Source organism: Balaenoptera physalus (genome assembly GCF_965194825.1).
Source record: "Balaenoptera physalus genome assembly, chromosome: 12".
NCBI lineage: Eukaryota > Metazoa > Chordata > Mammalia > Artiodactyla > Balaenopteridae > Balaenoptera > Balaenoptera physalus.
In genome coordinates this window covers 77,614,630-77,635,711 of record NC_138897.1, presented here as the reverse complement: position 1 = coordinate 77,635,711, position 21,082 = coordinate 77,614,630, and the positions used below count along the sequence as shown (strand labels likewise).

The 21,082-nt window shown below is 51.6% G+C and overlaps 1 protein-coding gene across 5 annotated transcripts in view; it reads left to right on the top strand.

The window, feature by feature from the left end:
* Positions 1-548: 548 nt before the first annotated feature.
* Positions 549-21,082, top strand: part of CMKLR1 (chemerin chemokine-like receptor 1) — a 39,518-nt gene continuing 18,984 nt past the window's right edge. Inside the window, exons 1-2 of one of the 5 annotated variants that reach the window (XM_082417565.1) lie at positions 2,972-6,563; positions 9,001-9,052. The gene's annotated coding sequence lies outside the window, so the exon portion shown is untranslated. Of the gene's footprint in view, positions 893-2,971; positions 6,564-8,754; positions 9,315-12,080; positions 18,101-21,082 lie in introns of those variants that run through there. The other 4 variants (XM_082417563.1, XM_082417564.1, XM_082417561.1 and 1 more) reach the window with 4 other exon arrangements.

The following is a 21,082-nucleotide window of genomic DNA, read 5'->3' as shown; positions in this document are numbered from 1 at the left end:
ATGGATAAGATTTTTGCTTCCCTGTAACATTTACTAAAATCAAATATTACAGAACATTTTAATCTTTGTTCATTTGATACTTAAAAAAAAAAACACATTGCTATTTTAATTTAACACCTCACCCCCCAAAAAAAGGAAGCAGGAGGTCATCAGGCCACGAATAGGGGCAGGAAGCAGGAAGGGCATCCAGGTGGAAGGAACAGCACGCACAAACGCCTGGGGTGAGGAGGTGACCCAAGGTGGTGGGATATCCGGCAGCTAGTCTCGCTTGTACGTAGTCTGTCTGGAGCTCCGGAGGCCCTTGCTGGGAGCAGACGTGCTTCCCACAGCTGCCCGGGGCCCACATGTGCTCCTGGTTTGTGCTCAGACGGTGGGCACAGCTCCCAGCTCCCAGAGGGGCGGGTCGTCCCCAGCAGGCCTCGCCGCCAGCCACCACCCACGACAGGCAGGCTCCCCTGACAGCCCCGCTCCACGCAGCTGGCCGCCCCCGCCCTCGGGTCAGCCCGGTTTCCTGCCCCTCCCTCTCTCCTCCCTCCAGCTGTTTCTCTGGCAGAGGTCTGTCCCATTCAGGACAGCAGCCCTGATGAGCAAAGAGCGCAGGACAGACCGGGGTCTCCCTGGGAGCCTCCAGGGGAATGAGAATGTTCTAGGGGGGGCTGAACTCTGGGCTATTTGAGGGGCCCTTGAATGAAGGGATGAACCGCTTTCTGGGCAAACAGCCACAGCCAAAGGACAGTGCGATTTCAAGAGAGAAGTCGGGGAACACGGGTCTCCTGCACAACCTCGAGTGGCCTGAAGTCACGGAATCCTTGGGAAGACCTGGGCGGAGACCAGCCACAAGGTATCACGCTCGGCTCTGACATCACCCAGAGGCGCCAGGAAAGGGGAAATGGTAATAGAGAGAGAAGTTCTTTGGTTCTTGGTAAAATGTAATTTTTGTCAAAATGGAAATAGCTTTATTATGATTTTCAGATTTCCAAAGTAATGCATGCTCATTGTAAAAAAACAGCGAGGTCACCATAGTTATAAAAGCAGTAAGCTCAGTGCTTCCCTTCGGTTAATGCTCGCAACAACCCTACGAGGGAGATGCTTTCATTGTCCACATCTTATAGGTGAAGAAACTGAGAGTCAGATTGGGGGGTGCGGGGCTGGGTGCTGAGATCCAAATGACATGAGAGTCTGCATAGCCCACCTTCTTAGCTGCTGGACTGTCCTACCGCTCAGCTATGGAGAGGAAAGAAGGGGTTCCTAACCCAGAGGTGAACCTTCAGGTGCCTCTCTGTAGCACTCTCACTCACCCTCTCACTACTTGACCTATGATGTTTGTTGAGTGCCTACAATGTACCAGACACATAGGAGTATCTAAAGGTGGACACACACATGCTTTTCCAACATCTCGTTTGGTACCTTACCTTGTCCTTAACCACGGATCATGAACCTGCATCTGCATTTTCTATGTTCCTCCAATATACATTTTAATGGGTGCACAGAGAGGGTGACTTGGGACTTATTAATCATTCCTCCATGTGGTTGCTTCCTTCTTCTTCCTCTTTTTTTTTTTTTTTTCATTATTATAAACAGCACTGCAAAGGCTGCTCCTAGTACATCATCTTTGTGTGTTTGAGCCTATGGATACCTTTCCTAAGGTGAAATTGCTGGCTCAAATGTTCACGTGTTTTTAAGTCTTTTGAGGCTATTGCCCTGGAAGGTTGTGCCGGCTTGCACTCCCCTGACACAGTAGTGGGGTGTGATATTCTCACAGCCTCACACACACTGGTTGCTACCCATCTCCTAAAACTTCCCTGATGGGAAAGGTGAGAATAACATCTGGCTGCTTGACTTTGCATTCCTTCATTCATGCTGAATAACCTTTATAATCTTATTGTTCATTTTATGACTATCCTGTTCAAGTCTATTCCCATTTGTTCCTCGCTGGCATGTTTGTCTCCTTTCTTATTGATATTTAAGAGTTCTTTGTATATGAAGGATATGAACCCTTTGCCAGTGGTATCTGTTGAAAATATTCCATTCCCCTCTCTGCTTTCAAATTAGCACAATTTAAATGGGTGAGCCATTTGGACCAGCGTTTGGCAAAGTTATGAGCAAATAGCACATCATTATACTCAAGTAACTGTTACTTGATGTCAGTCTGATCATTCAGGCCTATGTGGTTCAGAGGGGCCAGCGAGCAAGTGTCTGAGCCTTGGGTCTACCTTCTCTCTCCGTGCAAGGGCCCAGCCCCCAGTTTCCTTTTTGTCATCCCTGACCTCCTTTTCAAGACCAATCTTCCCTGTAGTTCTTGCTGTCGAATTACACTGAGTCGAATTAGACTCAGGACTTCTCAAAGGGCAATCCTGGGACCATGAGCATCAGTTTTCTGAGTCAGAATCTCTGAGGATGGGGTATAGGAGTCTGCATTTTGAACCAGCACCCCCAGTGATTTTGACACACCCTAAAATTTGAGAACCACTGAGCTAAGTGTCTTTTCTTTTTGCCCTTTGTCCAAGTTTCTGGGTTCTTTGTTGCACACTGAGGCTTCTTTTTTTCCTTTCTAAGCAAATATCTATGCCCTTCTGCGAGTCTACACGCCCTGTGTCAGCAGCTGAGGCCAGGAGACAATGGTGGAGAAGAAGCAAAACTTGGTCTTGTACCACAGAAAGTCAGACCACATCATCCAGCATTCGGGCTTTGACGTTAGTTTAAGCCACAGAGCCCTTTCTTCCGATGAAAATATATGGAGAAGTGCAATTTGAAGACAGATAAAAGTGATGTTTTTCTAGTAGAAACAGAAGTGGAGGACGCCAGATGGCAGCTCACTGAACCTCACTCTCACTGCCGAAGGGCCTCTCGGAATCCTCATGGCTCTCGGGGGCAGGTTGAAAACTGCAAAATCTACTCCAAATTGTTAAGACACCAAAGTTCTTAACCACTGCTGAATTTGCTGTGTGACCTTAGGCAAGGTACTCTCATTCTCTGGCCCTAATCGTCTCATTTGTAAATAAGGAGGTTGAATGTTGTATTAGGGTAGTTGCTGCAGTAACAAATAGACCCAAGCGTGTATAATGGCTCAAACAAAACAGACGTTTGTTATAAGGCAGGTACTTGTGAGTGGAGGGTTGTCCTCTTGCACACAGTGATTCAGTGAGCCATCTCACATTCCGACTATCCCTCGGACATCATCACCGAGGAAAGAAAGCATGGAGGGGGCGTGTTTGCTTCTTAACTGTTTCCTGCCACACATGAGAACTAGTCATGTGACCAATCTAGTTGCAAAGGAGGCTGTGAAATGTAGCTCTTGGCAAGGGTGGCTCTTTCCCATCTATGGCTGTGTACTGTGGAAGGGAGAACGAATTTTTGTGGACAGCTAGCTGTCTCTGCCACAGATACGGTGACCTTTGGGTCTCTTCCAGTCTCTGATTCTAAATTCTAAATTTTCATTAGTTAATCTTAAAGATAACATGGTGATGTTGGACCCACAAATACTTTCCTATCCTCAAAATAATCCCCATCAAATAGACTGAGTAAATTCCCACATTCCAGGCCCCTAAACATGGATTTCCTTGAAACCTAGGCAACTGCCATTCTCTTTCCCTCCTGGAAAAAGGAAACAAAAATAACAATGTTGTTGAGCGAATCACATTTACGAACCAAAGGTTTTTGTATCCACTCTCTCATTGAATCTCCCTACAACACTACATGGAAAGGCTTCATGATTAGCATTCCCTTTTTATAAAGGAAGAAAATGAGGCTCAGAGAGGTAAAGGGACTTGCCCAAAGTCACACAGCTCATAAGCAAAAGAACTGGGATTTGAACTCAGAAAATCCACCTTCTGTCCTAGGGTCCTACTGCACATTGGAGTGCATGTGTGCAAGGATGCGTGTGTATGTGTGTGTCAGTGCATGTATGGGGTTAGGGTAGCGGTTTTCCTTGGGCTGTATTTCCCCAGGGCGGGGTATAAGGAAGTGGAAGTGAAGGAATCATTGTCCAAGTCCCCAGAATGGGCCAAGCTTGCTGTTTAGAAGGCAGCCGGGTCATTGTCTTGGGCCGAGGAAGCCCACTGTGACTAAGTATCATAGTCACTGGCCAGAAAAAAGAGAAGGGGGTGGCGTGTGAGGACACAGCTGAGGTTGTGTGTGGGTCCTGGATGCCACCGAGGCCTTGACTGGGCCGGGCACGTAGTAGGTGCTCGTGGATGATTTCCTGTGTGAATAAACCCACAGAGGAGTGAAAGCTGTACCTGTGCAAGAGCCTAAGATGGGTCAGCCCAGTCCTGCTTTTAAGGCCTTTGGGGGAGGGGAGGCAAACTTGTCACATAGACTTTTATTCAGTCACTCAACAAACATTTATTACCACCTGCTCTGTGTCTGGCACTCCACAAGGCAGGGTGATGGAAAAGACAGGATTCCTGCCCTCGTGGGACTGTGGAGGGGCTGTGAGGGTAGTTACATTGGCCCCCGTATTAGATCTGAGGAAAGTGAGGCCCTGATTGGTTGAGCGACATTCCCAAGGTCAGTTGGTAGGATTAAGACCCGGGGCTCTGGTTCCCAGGTCAGGACTCCTTATGTGCCCCTGGCTGAGGGTGAGGCCCTAGCCTCGGGCCTGGGATGCAGGGTTGGCTTCTGGCTCCCAGGACGTGCTGTTTTCAGGCAAAATTAGGACACCAGTTAATTTACAATACTTCTCTTTTGGAACCTCTATATTTTTGCAGCGTTGGGCACAAGCATGATAGAGGAAGAGTAGAATTTCTTGCCCTGCTGGATGGAAGCCAGAGGCCATGTTAATTCTACACGGTGCTGTCAAAGAAAGAAACATTAATGTCAGGCTGGCATCGGCTGACAGCGTGACGTGGCATGAACTCCGCAGCCACCTGCTCTAGGGCTCAGACCCCGTCTCTGCCCTTTAACCTCCTTCCTCCTCCGAGTCCTCATCTCTGAGGGGGGGGATACTCTCAGGGTCTACTACTTCACAGGGTTGTTGGGGGTTAAATGAGTTCATATTCATAAAAATATACACGAGCACAGCACATGGCCAGCTCAACGAAGGCGCTTCTATTTTTATTGCCGGGGAAGTGGGCACTGATATTCACGTTTGTACGCAGGGGCTGATGTGGGCATCTTGTGCCCTGTGACCTCGGGTTCCCAGGATAGAAAAGGTCATTTCGGTCAGTCTCCTGGCTTCATGGCTTGCCCCATGGGGGAGTCCTGGGCTCCGTGGGCAGTGGGGGGTGTCCCACCCACCATAGACACTCTGGCAACCTTGGAAGTATCAGCAGCTGACTCAGCAGAAGGGTCAGCTGCTATCCAGGCAGAATGTCAGAATCGGTTCTGCTTTCTTGGGGTACGTGACTTGGGTCCTCTGATCTTGGCCCTGGGATCCCGCTGAGAGCAGCTCTTGTGCAAGGAGGCGGGTTGGGTGGGTGGCGGGGCGACTGGTGCAAGAAACAGTGGCTAGCGTGCTCAGTTTTTCCTCCTGGAGCTCAGGGGTCAGAGACACAGGAGGCCTGGTGGGGCGTAGCCAGGCAGACCTGGGTTCTGGTCTTGGGAACCAACCACCTGGGTGAGCAAGTCACATGACCTCTTTGAGCCTCAGTTTCCGCTTGTCTCAGAGTTGTTGAGTTCTGCAGTGTTCAATCAGTGATCTGGGGGTGGTAATTAGGGCCAGGGGACATTCAAAATACGCCCATCCCTTGTTTTCAGAATTTGTTTGAACAGTTGTCAGAATCTATGAATTCCGGGGTGTGGGATGAACGAATTGCTCAGATAGTCAGTGTATGAGCCCGCTGCTGCTATAACAACCGCTGCAAACTCTGTGGCTTAAAACAACACACGTTTATATTCATACCTTTCTGGAGGTCAGAAGTCTCAAAGGAGTTTCACCTGGGCCTTTTCGACCCAGGCCTTTTCGATTGTTGAAGACACTCCCATCCGTGCCTGCCTGGTGCATTCAGCGCCCAAACTACCCCGGGAGCAAAGAGGGGGTAGCTTTGATCGGGGAAGTCAGGAAATAGTGTCTGGAGAAGGGAGCATGTATCTGAGCTGGTTCCAAGGATGAGTTGGCCTTGAGTGCCTGGAGGAAAACTTGGCCAGAAGTGAAAGATATTTCTGGCTGGGAGAGCAACGTGAGCAGAGATTTGGAGGCTTGACGAGTGAGGAGTATCTGATGAGGCGAATGGAAGCAGGGCACAGCCGGAGGGAGCCCGGATGTTCTGCAGGGCCTTGAAGGTCCCACGCAACTTTCTGGGTGGTCCAGTATGCCCCATCTCACCGGAACAGCATCTTGCTGTCCCCAGACCTTGCCCTCGCCAAACTTGGTGCTTAAACTCGAACATCTGGATGAGTGAAGATTCCAGACAATCTCAAGTTAATTGAGTTTGAAATTCCAACTTGGCAGAAGGGCATGTTGGTTAGTGGCTTCATCTCCTTGGTTGTCTGATCCAGAAACCAGCTCGGAGGAGAGAATATTTCTTTGCATTGGTGGCTTTCCTGGCTGAATGCTGGGTCTCCTCTCCTAGCACATCCAGGACTTGCTGACAGCTGTAGGCGCGGAACTTGGGAGAAACGAGGTGTTTCCTTCAGGGTTAAAGAGAGTTGGCTTAGGGTGGCACCTGTGGCCGGCCTGGGGTATGTTTACTGCGGGGAGAGGGACTTGGCCACTGCCCGCCGGAGCCAGATGAACCGGGCTGGGCGTTGAAGGGTCCGCTGGCCCCCGCCATCGCTGGGGGGTAGAGCTGACTGACGTCAAGAGCAGGTCTTCGGGGAGTTCAGGCAATTTTCAGTCTCTTCTATGACAGATGCAACTCACAGGGGGCCTTCTTCAATGGTCAGGGATTTGGGTCAGGAAGAAAAACGACATCCCTTGAGTAAGAAAGAAACGGCCACCCGGGGTAGAAGCGGGACTCTGCCAGCTCACGGACCTGTTTTGAAACCCACTTCTGCCCTCGCTGGCTGTGAGACCTCGGAGAGGACACTTAACTTCTCTGAGCCTGTTTCCCCCACTGTAAATTGGGGGTGATTAAAGGGTTTTCCTCATGGGGTGGGGGGCTGTTGGCTGGCTTACGTGAGATGCAGAGTGGCACAGAGTTGGGGCTGAAGACCAAATGCGGCCTGAGCATGAGGGGCTGGCTCAGGTGGTGGGCGGAGCAGCGGGGGCCGGAAGTCCTGAGCTGTGAGAGGCTAGAAATGGCAGGTGTGGATGGTGTCAGGGTCGGAGCTTCACCCCAAGCTTCCCCTCCACTTCCCGGCTTGGCCTGAAAACACGGCAGGGTCTGGGTAGAGACCCCAGATCACAGGTCTCTCTTTTCCTGGGACCAGTGGGGCCTGACTGGCTTAAACGGGCCTTTGTTTTTCTGTGTTTCCCTGCCCTCCTGTGAAAAACCTCAGACACGAGGGAAATCAGCACCAGGGCCCTGGAGAAGGGTAGGGCAGCTTCCCTGAGCCTGGCTGGGCGGTGCTGCTCATCTCCCCATCACTGACTCCTAGCGGGCCTGGGGGGAGGGGATTCATCGGGCTGGGGCCCGGGGCCTCCTCCCCGTCCCACTGGGCTGGCCCTGGCTCCACGCATCCTGTCTGCTCCATATTCTCGGCCCTCTCCCAGCTCTGGCAGCTCACGCTTTCCAGGGGGCTGGGAAGCCAGCAGCGCCCCCAAATTTCTCCTTCCAAGAGTTTTTGTATTGTTCCCACTGTCTGAAGGGACAGGTAGCTTTCATTCGCCGAGACCACGCCGGACTTCTGCCCAATCCTGCTTCCCGCCTCCAAGATCCTCTTCGGGGGCCAGTCATTCCTCTCCTGGTATCACACAGACCCGTCAGAAATGTGGGAGATGGGGCAAACGGTCCCATTTTACAGCCGAGGAAACTGAGGCCTGGAGAAAACGTGTGCTCACCCCTCCTCCATTCCCTAATTCACAGCCTCCTTCTCTGCCTTGGGAACACGTCCCATCTCCAGTGGCCCTGGCTTTTTGTGCTTTGATGGGGCCCTCAGAGTAATGATTCAGTTTGGAGTAAGGCAGACCTGGGTTCGAATCCTGAGTCGCTTGATGACCAGCTGGGTGATCTCGGGTCGGTTCCTCTCTCTCAGCCTTGGTTTCCCCACTTGTAAATGAGAGTGTTGGCAGGTTCTGCCCTGAGTTGTGTGGTGAGAATTAAAGGAGATAATCCATGTAAAGGGCTTAGCACTCGGTCCCACACTTAGTGGGTCCCTGCAAAGACTTCTGGGCCCTGAAAATGGGGTACGTGGCAGGTCCTTGGTAAATACTTCCTGAAATGAGATTGAATTCTTTAATCACCCCTTTCTGCTCCAAACCCCAGACTGTTGGCAGCTATTTTTTTTCCTGTGAAGGATAAGGCTCAGAGATTGAGGCTCAGAGAGGTTAATTGACTCCCTAAGGCCACACAGCTCACAACGAAAGGAGTCAGGCTCCTGATGCCTCGCCCTTCGTTTACCTGGACACCACAAGGGCTGTTCCTATTCTCCTGGTCCCTTCTCCAGAGCTCACCTACCCTCCTCCTCTGTGATTTCCAGGCCTTTCCACTGATGCCACAGACTCTCCCTACACCAGTCAGGGTTATCTCATTTATCTTTGATAGCTCGATCAAAACTTATGAATCTCATGCCCCATCCCTCAGAAGACTCTTCTCATCCAGATGTTCCACTGAAAACCAAAGGGATCCACTCCTTCACCCTGAGGTGTTTGCAGCTGATGACAGCTCGCAGGAGAGGGGTTTGTGAGCCTGGTGCCTTAAGCCAGCACAGCGTGTCCACAGTGGTGGACCCTCAGGCTCTGTGGACACAGGTGAGGGGAGCCTTTGGCCCGGGATCTTCCTGGAGGTTAGTAAGCGGCAGCCTCCCCTGCTTCAAGGACCTGATGACAGGCAGTGACTGAGTCAGTTCCATAGACGTCTGTGTTACCACTTCCTCATACCTCCACTGGGACCTCTCTGTTCCTCCCTTTTCTTGTAGAATTGTGTTGACATTTTTTTTTTTTTTTTTAATGTGACAAAGCTGCACATCATCAGAGCTCAGAGAAACCTAGCAGGCCTGGGAGGCCATGAGGGTAAGTGTTGCAATCTTGGCACACCCATGTCTACACTGCTTGCCTGCCTGCCTGCCTGCCTGCGGCTTTCTGCCAGAGCCCACGGGCCGTGGTGATTGAGGGTGGTTAAGGCTGTGTCCTGTGACCTGGAAGAAGAGACTGGGGTCCCTGTCACCTTCTGCTGAACTGGTAAAACTGTTCCCTCACTCGGGCATCCTTCCTTCCCTGTGTGGGCATTGGAGCCGGTGCTGGGAGACCAGGGGGAGAAGCACGGCTCGTCAAGGTGTTCTTGGAGAGGCAGGATGGCACGGTGGTTGGAGCTTCTGGAATCCGACTGCTTGGCTTCAAATTCCTCGCCTTCCTAGTTCTGCAGCCTTGGTTTCCTCATCTGTGAAATGGGAACGACACTGCCTCACAGGGCCTTTGGTAGGGGGGACATGGATCTAGGGGAGGGCACATTATACTTTATTTTTTATCTTTGTTATTTTGGTATTTGCCGTGCCATTTGTTTAAAGGAAAGAACCTGGGGTTGGGGAAGTTGGAATTGGGCGTTCATGTGGGGGACGCACTTAGCTGGGGGCCCAGAGCTCAGTAAGCATGTGGCGTTCACGACTTTGTCTCTAGGTGTCCGTGTCCCTGGCGATGGGGCAGATTTAGTGAGAAGCTCTGCTTTCTTGCCGTGGCGCTTTGGCAAGTCGCTGTGCCTCGCTGAGAGCCATGTTCTTGAAAACTGGGGCTGCGTCAGCTCCATCTCTGGTGGTTGTAAGGATGCAGGGCTGACGTCAAAGACGGCCCTGGCCCTGGGGCAGCCATCAGTTCTGGGAGCATCTGAAAGGCCTCTTTGGGCGTCATCTGGCTCCCCTGGTCGGGGTGGGGGGACGGTGGCTGGCTGCTTTCTCCCCTAGGATGTCATATGGAAATGCTGGGGGCGCCCCAGACACTCAGGTTCTTTAGGGGGCTCTGAAGCTCATGGGGTGCAGAGCAGGGCCACTGTCGGGAACGGAGTAGAAGGCTGGCTGCCTGGCCCCTGCCTTCTCAATGCACCTCCTGCCCCCGGGACCCCTCCAGCCCTTCTGGCTCTCCCTCCACTCCTCTCCCCTCCCCACTCCTTCCTTCGGCAGCCGGTGCTCTGAGCCAACCGACATCTTCCAGAGCTGGAGCGGATGGAGCATCTTTGGGCAAAACCAAGCACGTACCTGCACCCTGAATCGTGGGCCCTCATTAACCCTTAGTGAGGGAATGAACACATGAGCCCCCACAGCAGAGGGCCACCCCCTGATATTTTGGGGGACAGGATCTGGGGCATCACTTGAAGCCCCCTCTTTCCCTTACGGAAAACCAACCCTGACTAAAGTTATTTTGAGGTCGTGTGCCTTATTTTTAAAACACACATAATTCTTTTGAGGACATACACTTTGTAAAAAAAAAAAAAAAAAAGCATGGGACTTTTGTGTTCAACATCGTAATATTCCCGTCCGTTTAAAGACCAAAATTGTGTCCCTTGGAAATCTTTGGCTCAGCTCCAGGGAGAGGCCCCTCACCTGATTCCTATCTCTGTGGTTCATTTGGAGAAACTTGGGGTAGAGAATGCATGGATGGTCAGGTCTGAGGGGGGACACTCACAGACAATTGAGTCCTCTTCCCTTGCTTCTCCGCTGTGTAGGTGAGGAAACAGAGGCACAGAGAGGTTAAGTCACTTGCCCAAGGTCACACAGCTGGTAAAGGCAGAGCCAGAGTTTGAACCCAGACAGCATTAACCACAACACTTGCATTCCGAGAAGAGGAAACTGAGGCCCAAACGTGATGTCGGAGAAAGAAGCCTGGGTGTCCAGACCATTTCTTCAGCCGTGCTGGCTCCTGAGCTCGGGCAGGGTCTGAGCCCCATGTCCTCAATGCTGGACCAGAGGGCATCTTCAGGGTCATCTGAAATATCTACAGGTTCGAGGCTCAGAGAGGGGAAGAGATTTGTGCAGATTCTTCGAAAATTAGGAGCAGAGTTGGGCCTGGAACCCAGGCCTCCTACCTCAGCATGGTTTCCCTCCGGGGAAGATTCAAGGACGTGGGTTTGGACGGGAAAGACAGAGCTGCTCTGTGGGTCTCAGTTTCCCCTGATGTCGAAAGGGGGGTTGAGAACCCCGGCCCACTGGAACCTGTCTGTGGCCAACTTTTTACCAGCCTGCAGAGAAACGAAAAGAGAGAACACAGACAATCGAGTGATTGTTTTTTTCACAAAGTGAAATATTTTCAGCTGAGAGGGATGAGTCCATGTCCCATCGATTTTTGTCGGTATTAACATACTGTTTGTCTTCTGAAATGGTGAAGATGGTCAAAGACAGTTTTAATTCTGCCGTGCCCTTACTTGGCAAACCTAGAAAAGTGGTAAGTCTAGGACAGTCTCAGAAGCATTTGGGAAATGTAACTGGTTCAGGAGTTCGCTTGAGCTCAGAGGGTCTCTTGGGCTCCTTTGAGGTGAGGGAGGGCACGGGTGCAGCTGAGGTGGGGCGCCCAGAAAGAACTGAGAAATTGGGCATGGAGATGAAGGCTCCGGCTGCCAGCGCCAGGGCTGGACTTCAGAGAGGAGGATGTACCTGGCACACCATGGGCTCCCTACGGGGGCAACAGGATGCAATGGTTGCCATGTGAGGCCTCCGTCATGACTCAGAGGCCAGGCAGTGGGCGGGGAGGGAGAGGACTGGGGGAGAGAGAATGAAAGGGGGAGATGCTGATCGTGGGTCAGAAGGACACAGGAGGGGGCTGGGAAGGGGTGAAGGGAGCCTGCTCTGGCTGGGACAGAGGGCGAGATTTTGGTGGGAAGGGGGCTGAGTGGGCAGGAGTTGAGAAGGGGTCGTAGGGCCTCTGTCGAGGTGGTGGATACACAGGAGAGGAATGAGTAAAAGACAGTCCCAAGAGGCTTGTTGTGGCTTCTGAGCTGGATATCTGTCTTAGGCGGGGGCTCCCCAGAAGCAGAGCCTGAGGTGAGGATTTGGTGAAGGGGAGGTGGTAAGGGTGTGTCTCAGGCAGGGCTGGGATTTGGTGAGGGAAGGGAGGCAGGGTCATGCCATTTCAGGGTTGGATCTCATCTTTATTGAACATTTTGATATTTTGCTCATCGTGCCTTTTATGCATTAGCTTTGATTTTTCAATACTGCATGAAAGTATTATTTATCCTGATTAGTGGGTTTGTGGGGGGCACACTCTTAAATTTGCATTCAAGGATCGGGCACAGGGAGGAGGTCAGCAAGAATATGGTCTCAGGTGGAGCCTAGCCTCAGCCTGATACCGGGGGGGTGGGTGGACTCTGGAGCCTGAATTGTACCCCATGGCAGTCGGGGAGAAGCAGCTCCTGCTTGGCTGAGGGCAGTTCTCAGGAGAAGGGGGCAACGGTGAGCTGTGATATCTAGCGTTCTCTGCAGCTGTGGGATGGGTGCCCCCCTCTGGTAAAGGGGATCTGGGCTACCAACACCTACTACAATATTCTTTGTGGTTCTTTGAGAGATGGCAGTAAAATTTGAATTATTTAGAAGTGCTTATGGCTGCTGGACTGTTTCTTTGAATGTGACTGTGCTAGAGCTTCCAGGGCGCAGCTTCTATTCCTGTTATAGAATGGATGAATGAATGAATGCTCCCAGCAGGGAGGGTGTCCTGGCTTGGGGGGAGGGGAGCAGGATGGTGGGCGGAGCTAGTGTGGCTGTGGACCTCACCTGAGGGGTGGGCTCATTTCAAGTTGCTCGTTCATTTCCTTAGAAGGTGGGAGCTGGGGAGAGGAAGGCCAAAGTGGAGTAAGTATCTATGATTCTGGCCATGGAAAGAGGAGCAGAGGGAGGAGGAACCTGGCTTTGGGTTTCTTAGGACTTGGAATTATATCTTTGTATTCCTAGCTGCTTGCCTGCTACCTGGCAGATAATATGGGCTCCGTGAGGTTTCCTGAATGTATGAATGAGAAATATGTAATCTGTGAGCAGATATTTACACCTCAGTGTGAAAGAAGCTCTGAGACGAGGTTTTGTATACTCACACTCCCTTATGACTGTACCACATTCAGGTCTGGGGCAATGCCAGGCAATCGTAAGAATCGTAATCATACTTGACAACACTAATAACAGAAACGGTGATAGATTATTTACTGAGAACTTAACGTGGACCAGGCATGGTTCTGGATGCTCTGTATTCCTTCTCTTATTTAATTCTAATACCAACTCTGTGAGGTATGTAGTATTACTGTGCAGTCTTGCAGATCGGGAAAGTGAGGCACAGAGAATTTAGGCGACAAAGAAGTCTCACAAGTCGTAAGTGGCAGAACTGGGATTTGAACTTGGATGGCCCAGCTCCAGAGCCTGCCCTCTTCACTATCACACGTTGAGCATGGCTTTGGGTTCAAGTCCTGGTTCCTCCATTTTTTAACTGTGTGACCTTGGGCAAGTTGCTTGACCCCCTCTGAGCTTTAGTTTCCTCAGTTGTGAGGTGAGGGTAGTATCAGGGCCCTTGGGAGGCTGGAGCAAAGTGAGAGATGGGAAGGATCCTGAGGGCTCACGGTGATGGTTCCCACGGCTCAGCATCACGGCGGTTTCAAGGGTCCCCTCTTGTGGCTACAAACTGCGGGGGCCCTTGGAAACCTACACCAGTGAGACGTTGCCAGGATTCTTGGCAGGAGGGTGAGGAAGAGGGATGAGGGAGACAAAGGCTCTTCTGTCAGCCACTTGGGGCCCATCCCAAGTTGGGAAGTTGTGAGTCCTATACGGGAGAGACAAGGAGTGCCTGGGCGTGGGGTGGGCACTCTGTTGCCCGCCAAGATTTGTTCTTCATGAGAAATGGGTGGAAAATTATTTTGGATCCTTTCCTGAGGGGCGGGGATGGCCAGGGCCTGTTCATGGAGGGGAGAGGTTTCTCCACACTCCAGGAATGCGATCACGGCCTTATTTTAAAACAGAATGAAAGCAGAAAACAGCTTCAAGTCGGCAGCTGCTGGGGGCTGCTCAAGGCGGCCAAGCCAGCTCCAGAAAATGGCTTCCCGTGGGCTCAGGCTCCAGGCTCTGAGCTCGGGGTCGACCCGAGAAATCTGCTGACTGGTCTGTCACTACCCTGTTCTGTGCCTCCTCTAGCCTGAGTGCCTTCTTCTCTGGGAACCTACAGGCTCCAGATCTACCCTTTGGGGTTGTTGAGGGTGCCTCGGGCCTAAATCTGTCTCCCACACTCTGCAGATAGTTTCATACACTGCAGAATTCATTTCTGATCCCAGTCTACATGGCTCTGAAGCTTTTTTTTTTTTTTTGATGGATGAAATCACAGCATAGCCAGTGCAAAGGAAGGGCTTAAGACTTGTTTGCTCATCATAAAAGAAAGGGTTTGAGAGCCCCAGACACTATTAAGAATAAGTGGGGAATGACACACACACACACACACACACACACACACAATGATTTCATGTAATACTGTAACACATACACGATGATGAACTCTAACAGTAAGAGACTAGAAACAAGCCAAGTGCCCGTGCCCAGGAGACTGGTTAAGTAAATGAAGGCAAATCCAATAATGGAATACTATGCAGCCATCAAAAAGGATGGGTGCTTTTTACACACTGATATGAAATCATCTCCAAGGTATATTGTTAGGTAAGAAAGACAAGCTGTAAAATAGTGTGTGTAATAGGCCAACTTTTATGCAAAAGAGGGAAGAACTTGGATATATATTTGTATTTGTTTAAAGACACTCTGGAAGGAGACATAAGAAACAAAAGGATTTGGGTACAGTGGGGACTGGGTAGATGGTGGCAGGATAGAACGAGGATTTGCATTCTAACCTTTTTATAATTTTAGATAGTTTTGAACATCACCAAGTAGATGGAGTTATGTAGCTTAGTCAAAAATTTAAATTTAAAAAGCCAACTTAGAATTGTGAATGGATGCCCATTAGGCTAAAGCAAGTGCCACTGTGAAGAGATATTATAAACGCTAATGACCGTGGCTTTCATCACCGTTATCTCTTTGACCACCACAAGAACATATTTGGGATTTTAAGCCTACTCTACCTGACTCCAGCTTCCTCGATGTCACAAGGAGAAAGTTCCTTCTGGTCTCCTTGAACCTGGCCTGAGAGGGTCCTGTTTGAGGTTTATGTAGGACCCACTCTTTCCTCCAGCATCCATGTCATCCTGGTGGCTGACATGTGCTCCCAGTGGCCCCTGTGGCCACGGCCGGTCCAGCTGATGTCTCACAGTGGATTTGCCATCTCATTCCAAGAGAATCCTTGAATGCTTGACCCCTCGATGAAGTGTTTGTAGGAAAGAAATATGTCCTCGTGGGCTAATATTCAGTGGACACAGAGATCCTCTGGAGAAGGTAATGACTGAAAACCCATGCTTGTAGGAATCGTGAGTGTCCTTGTCAGCATCCTTTCACCATAGAACAGGGTAACAGACAAGCAAGCCCAGGGCAGTGAGCGTCATGACACCCCAGGCCCATCTCCGGCTGGTGGAGAGCATGGCTGGGTTCTAGCATTTGTCACAGAGAATAATGTCCTGCTCTCCACTGCTTATAGTATCAAGACATCAGTTCAGAGAAACGGCATCAGCGAGAATGTCTTGAGGGCCACACACTTCAGGCCCTTTCCCAGACATTCTAGAAATTTCTTCCCATTAAGCCAGCAATGCATAACCCTGGATGTCTAGACCAAAGCAAATAGTCACTCCTTCCTTGGCACGTCTGGGGAAAGCAGCTCCTACTGAATGGCCTTTTGGGGCAGAGCTGCCAGCTTACAGGAGGGGGTATTGTATTCAGGCAGCCAGTGTTTGGAAGCCTCTCCTGAAACATCTGGAACCTCAAGCCTGCATCTACCGTCAGCACGTCGCTGAGGATGCTGGCCTGCACATCACGCTGGGTCCTCTCCACACGGAGCTCCGGGCAGGGTCCTTCTGCTCCGGGTCCCCGAAGGTTTCGCCTTCCCCGAAGTGGGTTTGTTTTGAGCCAAGGGGCACGTGACTCCTGTCACTGGTTTTTCTTTTCCAGACCAGGAGTCTGTGAGTCCACTCTGTGGCCCACCCAGGCTAAGTATTTAGGACATTACTTATTGTCTGCATTTTTCCCCTCAGCCCTGGCTCCGTTTTCTGTCTCCACCCATGTTTCCCTTCCTCCTTTCACTCTCACTTTTGTTTTTTTTTTTTAATTTATGGCTGTGTTGGGTCTTCGTTTCTGTGTGAGGGCTTTCTCTAGTTGTGGCAAGTGGGGGCCACTCTTCATCGCGGTGCGTGGGCCTCTCACTATCGCGGCCTCTCTTGTTGCGGAGCACAGGCTCCAGACGCGCAGGCTCAGTAGTTGTGGCTCACGGGCCCAGTTGCTCCGCGGCATGTGGGATCTTCCCAGACCAGGGCTCGAACCCGTGTTCCCTGCATTGGCAGGCAGATTCTCAATGACTGCGCCACCAGGGAAGCCCCCACTCTCACTTTTAGTTTACGTTCCCTTGGATACATGAGCCTCTTTGGAGCTTTATCTCACCCTTGGGACCAAGCCGGTACATAAGCAAACAAAAAATTTGACAAACCTGCAAGCAAAAGCAGCCTGCAAACACCCCTCTCCCTGCCCGGGGAAAGAGCGGTCCCAGCTGTAGTGACCAGCAGGTAAGGGGTTAAGAATGATGCAGAGGAAGTGCTGGCCAAGGTTAAAGTGAGGAAGTGGCCGCTGCCAGGGGAAGGAGGTGGCTGGCTTATCCTGTGTGACTCCAGGGGGCTGACCCAGGCTGAGGGGAATGTGGCAGGTTGCTGGAGTTCAGTTTAGTAAAAAAAGGAAGAGCTTTCTAATGACTTGATGGGTTTTTCTAAAAGTTCTGCTGTGGGGATGGGGGAAGAGAGAGAAGGGCAACCTTCTCTGGAAAATAGCAGAACCCAGGGAGAGGTTTTTTTCTGATGATTTTATTTCTGAGTGATGACTTGAGGGCCCAGGGGATGCCCGACAGGAGGTTCTAAGTGGATGGTCCCCCATTTCGAGGTGAAACCAAGCCTCAGAAACCAAGCAGCTTACCAGGAGGGCTCCCCTTCCTGCTGCCTGTGTGATGATGTCTTGTGTCTTTCTAAGCTCTACCAGGCACCGCTTTTTGCGCATTCTGCTCTCTACAGCATCCCCACGCCTAGCACAGTGCCTGGCAGAGATTTGTCGAATTTAACTGAATGAAAAAATAAAACAAAGTTGTTGCTTTTTTTTAAATGATGGCAGAGCTAGAATACAAACTCAGTGTTATGCGACTCCAGAAGTAGCTTCCTTTAAACATCACAGCCACGGGGTGTGTTTTTTGGAGCTGGGATTTTTATATAGGCAGGGCCACCTACCTGTCCTGATTTGCCTGGAACGTTCTGGTTTTAGCACCAAAAGTCCTATTTCTCAGGACACCCCCAAACTGGGATGACTGGTCAACCTATATACCCTGCATTTGTGATCTCATGTAAGCTTTACACTGGCCCGCTTTGCAGATGAAGAGACTGAGTCATGGCCCGAGATCTCAGGGGTCAGGCTGGCCTTGGCACCTGGCTTTGCTGAAGCTACGTGAGGCTTAAGCCCTCCGCTGCTCTGAGCCAGTTTCCTTTTTCTGTAACATGGGGGTGGCAGACCCCTCGATCCTACAGCCTCTCCAGCAGTGGCTTTTAAGGATTCTGACATTTCCTCTGGGCTTCAACTGTCTGTTTTTTCCACTGAGGGTGGGGGGCAGTTTTCCCAGCGATACCCTTTCTGGGGCAAGGCTGAGTTTCTCTTTGGGAAAAGGTGACAGCACAGTTACAGGGTCAAGGGGGAGGGCAGCCTGTCCCTCCTCCCCCCAAGCCTGGGAACAGGGTGGGGATCTCCTACATACTCCACCAATGCCAGCCCTTCCGTCAGCTGCCTGGGCTGGAGCCAGGCAATTCCAAGGGGCCAGAGCCTGCCTGAGTGCCCCAGGGGCCCTGTGCCTGGTGCTGGCAGCCTGAGTGGGGCGCGGCTGGGGCGGCTCAGGCCTGCAGGATCTCTCCGGGGTCCTCCTGGCTGGACATGCCTCTGCAGCCCCCTGCCTGCCCTGGAGCCTGGCGTGTGGCGACTGCACTGGCCAGAGGTGGGTGAGTCGGGTCACTGAGGGCTCTTTGAGGTGGGGTTGTGGCTATGTGCGACACGGCTCCCCTGCCTGCCCTGCGCACGGGGGAGTCAGCGGGCGCAGAAACAGAGGGCCTTGCACACAGTGGAGTCCCCAGCCGGCAAGTCGCAGAACATCGAGGGCAGCCACGGTGAGTGAAGATGTGGGCCCCTGTGTCAGAACAGCCCAGGTTCAAATCTTACCTCTGCCTCTTCCTAGGTGTGGGATCTTGGGCTAGTGGCTTTGCTTTTCTGTGCCTCAGTTTCCACATCTGCAAAATGGCAATGAAAATACCCACCTTAAAGGTTTGTTCTGAGTAGAGGCACTGGGTACACAGTCGGCGCCTGACAAGTAAGGGCCACTGTTATCACCACCTCCCACCCCCAGCCTCTCAGTGGTTTAGATTCCTCCCCCACCAGGGCTGCACCTGGGAACCCGGGGAAGAAGGAGGGAGAGGAAGGGATGCGGCCTGAAGGCTTGTCACGGCCTAGCAGTGAAAGAGGCTAGCAGCCCACCCAGGATGCTTAGAAGCACTGCGATAAGGACAGGAGAACATTGTAAACAGCTGTGTGGATTGCAGCTGGGGTGCACTGGAGCACGGGCTCTGGAGACCACAGATCCAAGTTCAAGTCCTGGCTCCACCAGGGCTGTCTGGTGATCCTGACCAGGTTCCTTTCAGAGCCTCAGTTTCAACACCTGTTAAGTGGGGATAATAACCATCTCCGCCTTGGGTGGGGAGCTGGTCAGGCTATGGGGGGATAAGGAAGGCAAAGCATCCAGCCGGACGTCTGGCACATGCCAGCAGGATCATTCTCTGTCTTCTTACCATTTGCTCTCTGTTCTGCCTGTCTTTTTGTCCAGTGCGTAGTGAGGCTGGGAGGAGCAAGAGGACAAGAAAAGGTTCCTCTAACCCCCAGCAGAGGAACCTGTAAGAGCAAATGCCCAGAGGCCTTGACTGCCACGCGTTCAAGGGACACTGGGCTCCTGGGGGTACAAGGGAGTGGGTCGTCTTGGAAGGACTTGGGGTCCAAGGTTCCCCCTGCGGCCCCTCCCTGAACCCAGCCGGCGGCTTCCCATGAACCCTGCCGCCCTGTCTTGGGTGGGTGTGTGCGTGTCGCTGACCTCCCTCGGGCTGGCTAAGGGGAACAGAGTTCAGTGCTCACAGCCAGGGGCCCTCCCTTCCTCTTTTTACAGCTTATCTCCACCCAGCCTCCTGATCTGGGCTGCCTTTTCCCCTTAACATCCCTTCCCTGGAACTTGGTAACGTCAGGATCAGGCACACGTGCACACAAGTAGATCCTTTCAGCCTTGTTTCATCAATAGTGAGATAACAAGAACCAGGACCTATGCTATGCGCTCTACGTATGTCAAGTTATTTAATCGCAGAATAGTTCAGTGCAAGAGGTATTACTATTTCCCCCACTTTGCAAATAGGGAAACTGAGGCAGAGGGCAGGTAAATGATCCTCCCCTAGTCCCACTGCTGAGATTAACCCCAGGCAGCCTGGTTCCCCAGCTGGGCACTCAGCCCCTCCACCGTCTGGCCTCAGTGAGAGCCTGAGTTTGATGGGCTGGATGTCTAACCTTCCCCCCAAATTCTATTTCAAGGAATAGCTAATGATTACACAATAGCAACATTTCTGCCTTTTGTCTTTCATAGCTCTGCAACCCCCATAATTCCTCCACACTGCACCCCAACTTTCTTTGCTTTCCTACTCTCTCTTTCCTCCACTCCAAAGTATTCCTCTCTCAGTCCAACCTGTCCATTTTAGAGATGTGGAAACTGAGGCCTGATCAGAGAGGGAAAGTGCTTGCCTAAAGTCACACAGCAAACCAGGGACACGATGGGAGGTTCTGTCAGTTTGGTCTCTAAGCTCAGCCCTCAATGCACTCCTCAGGTTTGCTGGAGTGGAAGACGGGGAGGGGGGGATCAGGTTGCATCCTTGAGATGTCCTGCCACCCCCATCATTTAGCATAAACTATTCTCTCCCTCGCTTCTCTCCACACCCACAACTGCTCCAGCCTTGCCCCCAACCAGCCTGAGCCAGTGAATGGCGGTGGGGGGGGTGTTGGCCCCCAGGCCATTATTACTTTTACTGCAGTTAATTGTGGGGGAGTTAAAAGTAGAACTCTAATGGTGGAATTCAAGGCTTAGCAACAGGGTTTACCAGGCATCATTTTTGGGTAGGGGATGCCTTTCTGAATCCAAGAATCAGACCCCAGAGGCTGCTCTTTCATCTGCACCCATGTTCTTCACTTACCTGCCTCTCACACCCATCCTAGGATTAGCATACCTTGTAAGCTACTGGTCTGGCTGCCCCTTGGCATTTCCTCCCTCCTGTCTCTCCCCATCCCCAGTGATACCCAAGGATGCGGAATCAGTGTTGCCATGGTGACCAGATTTCGTCTGTGGCATCCGGGATTCTGGGGCTGGGGTTGGGTCTCAGCCCCTGGGACTGGCCAGTGTGACCTGGCTTCTTCCATGAAGACTCATTTTGGTGTATCCTGTCCCTACTCCTCTGCTCATCCAAGATTTTTCTTGGCGCATTGGCAGTTGCCATGGAAATGGCTCTTGAGGCAAATGTGCCCATGCCGGCTGAGGAAGAATTCCCTCAAGAAAATGGGGAGATTGCCAGACTCCCCGGCTCTGTGATGGGACCCTTGATTTCTGAAGCCTCCAAAAACTGCCACTTCTGAGTGGACCTGGAGCTGGTGGGGGATTCTCACTCAGCTCATCAGGTCTCTTGCTAGCCTCTTGCCTCCAGTCTCCCCTCTTCCAATGCAGTCTCTGTATGAGCCATCTGGGTTAGAGCTGGGGTTGTTTAGAAAAATGGACATCCCTCTGCTTAAAAACCACCCATGGCTCCCTATTGCCCACAGGATAAATTTGGTAGATTGCAGGAGGTCTCATAATCTGAACCCCTCTTCTTTTCTCAGCCACGTCTCCTGCCATCCCCCCAAAATC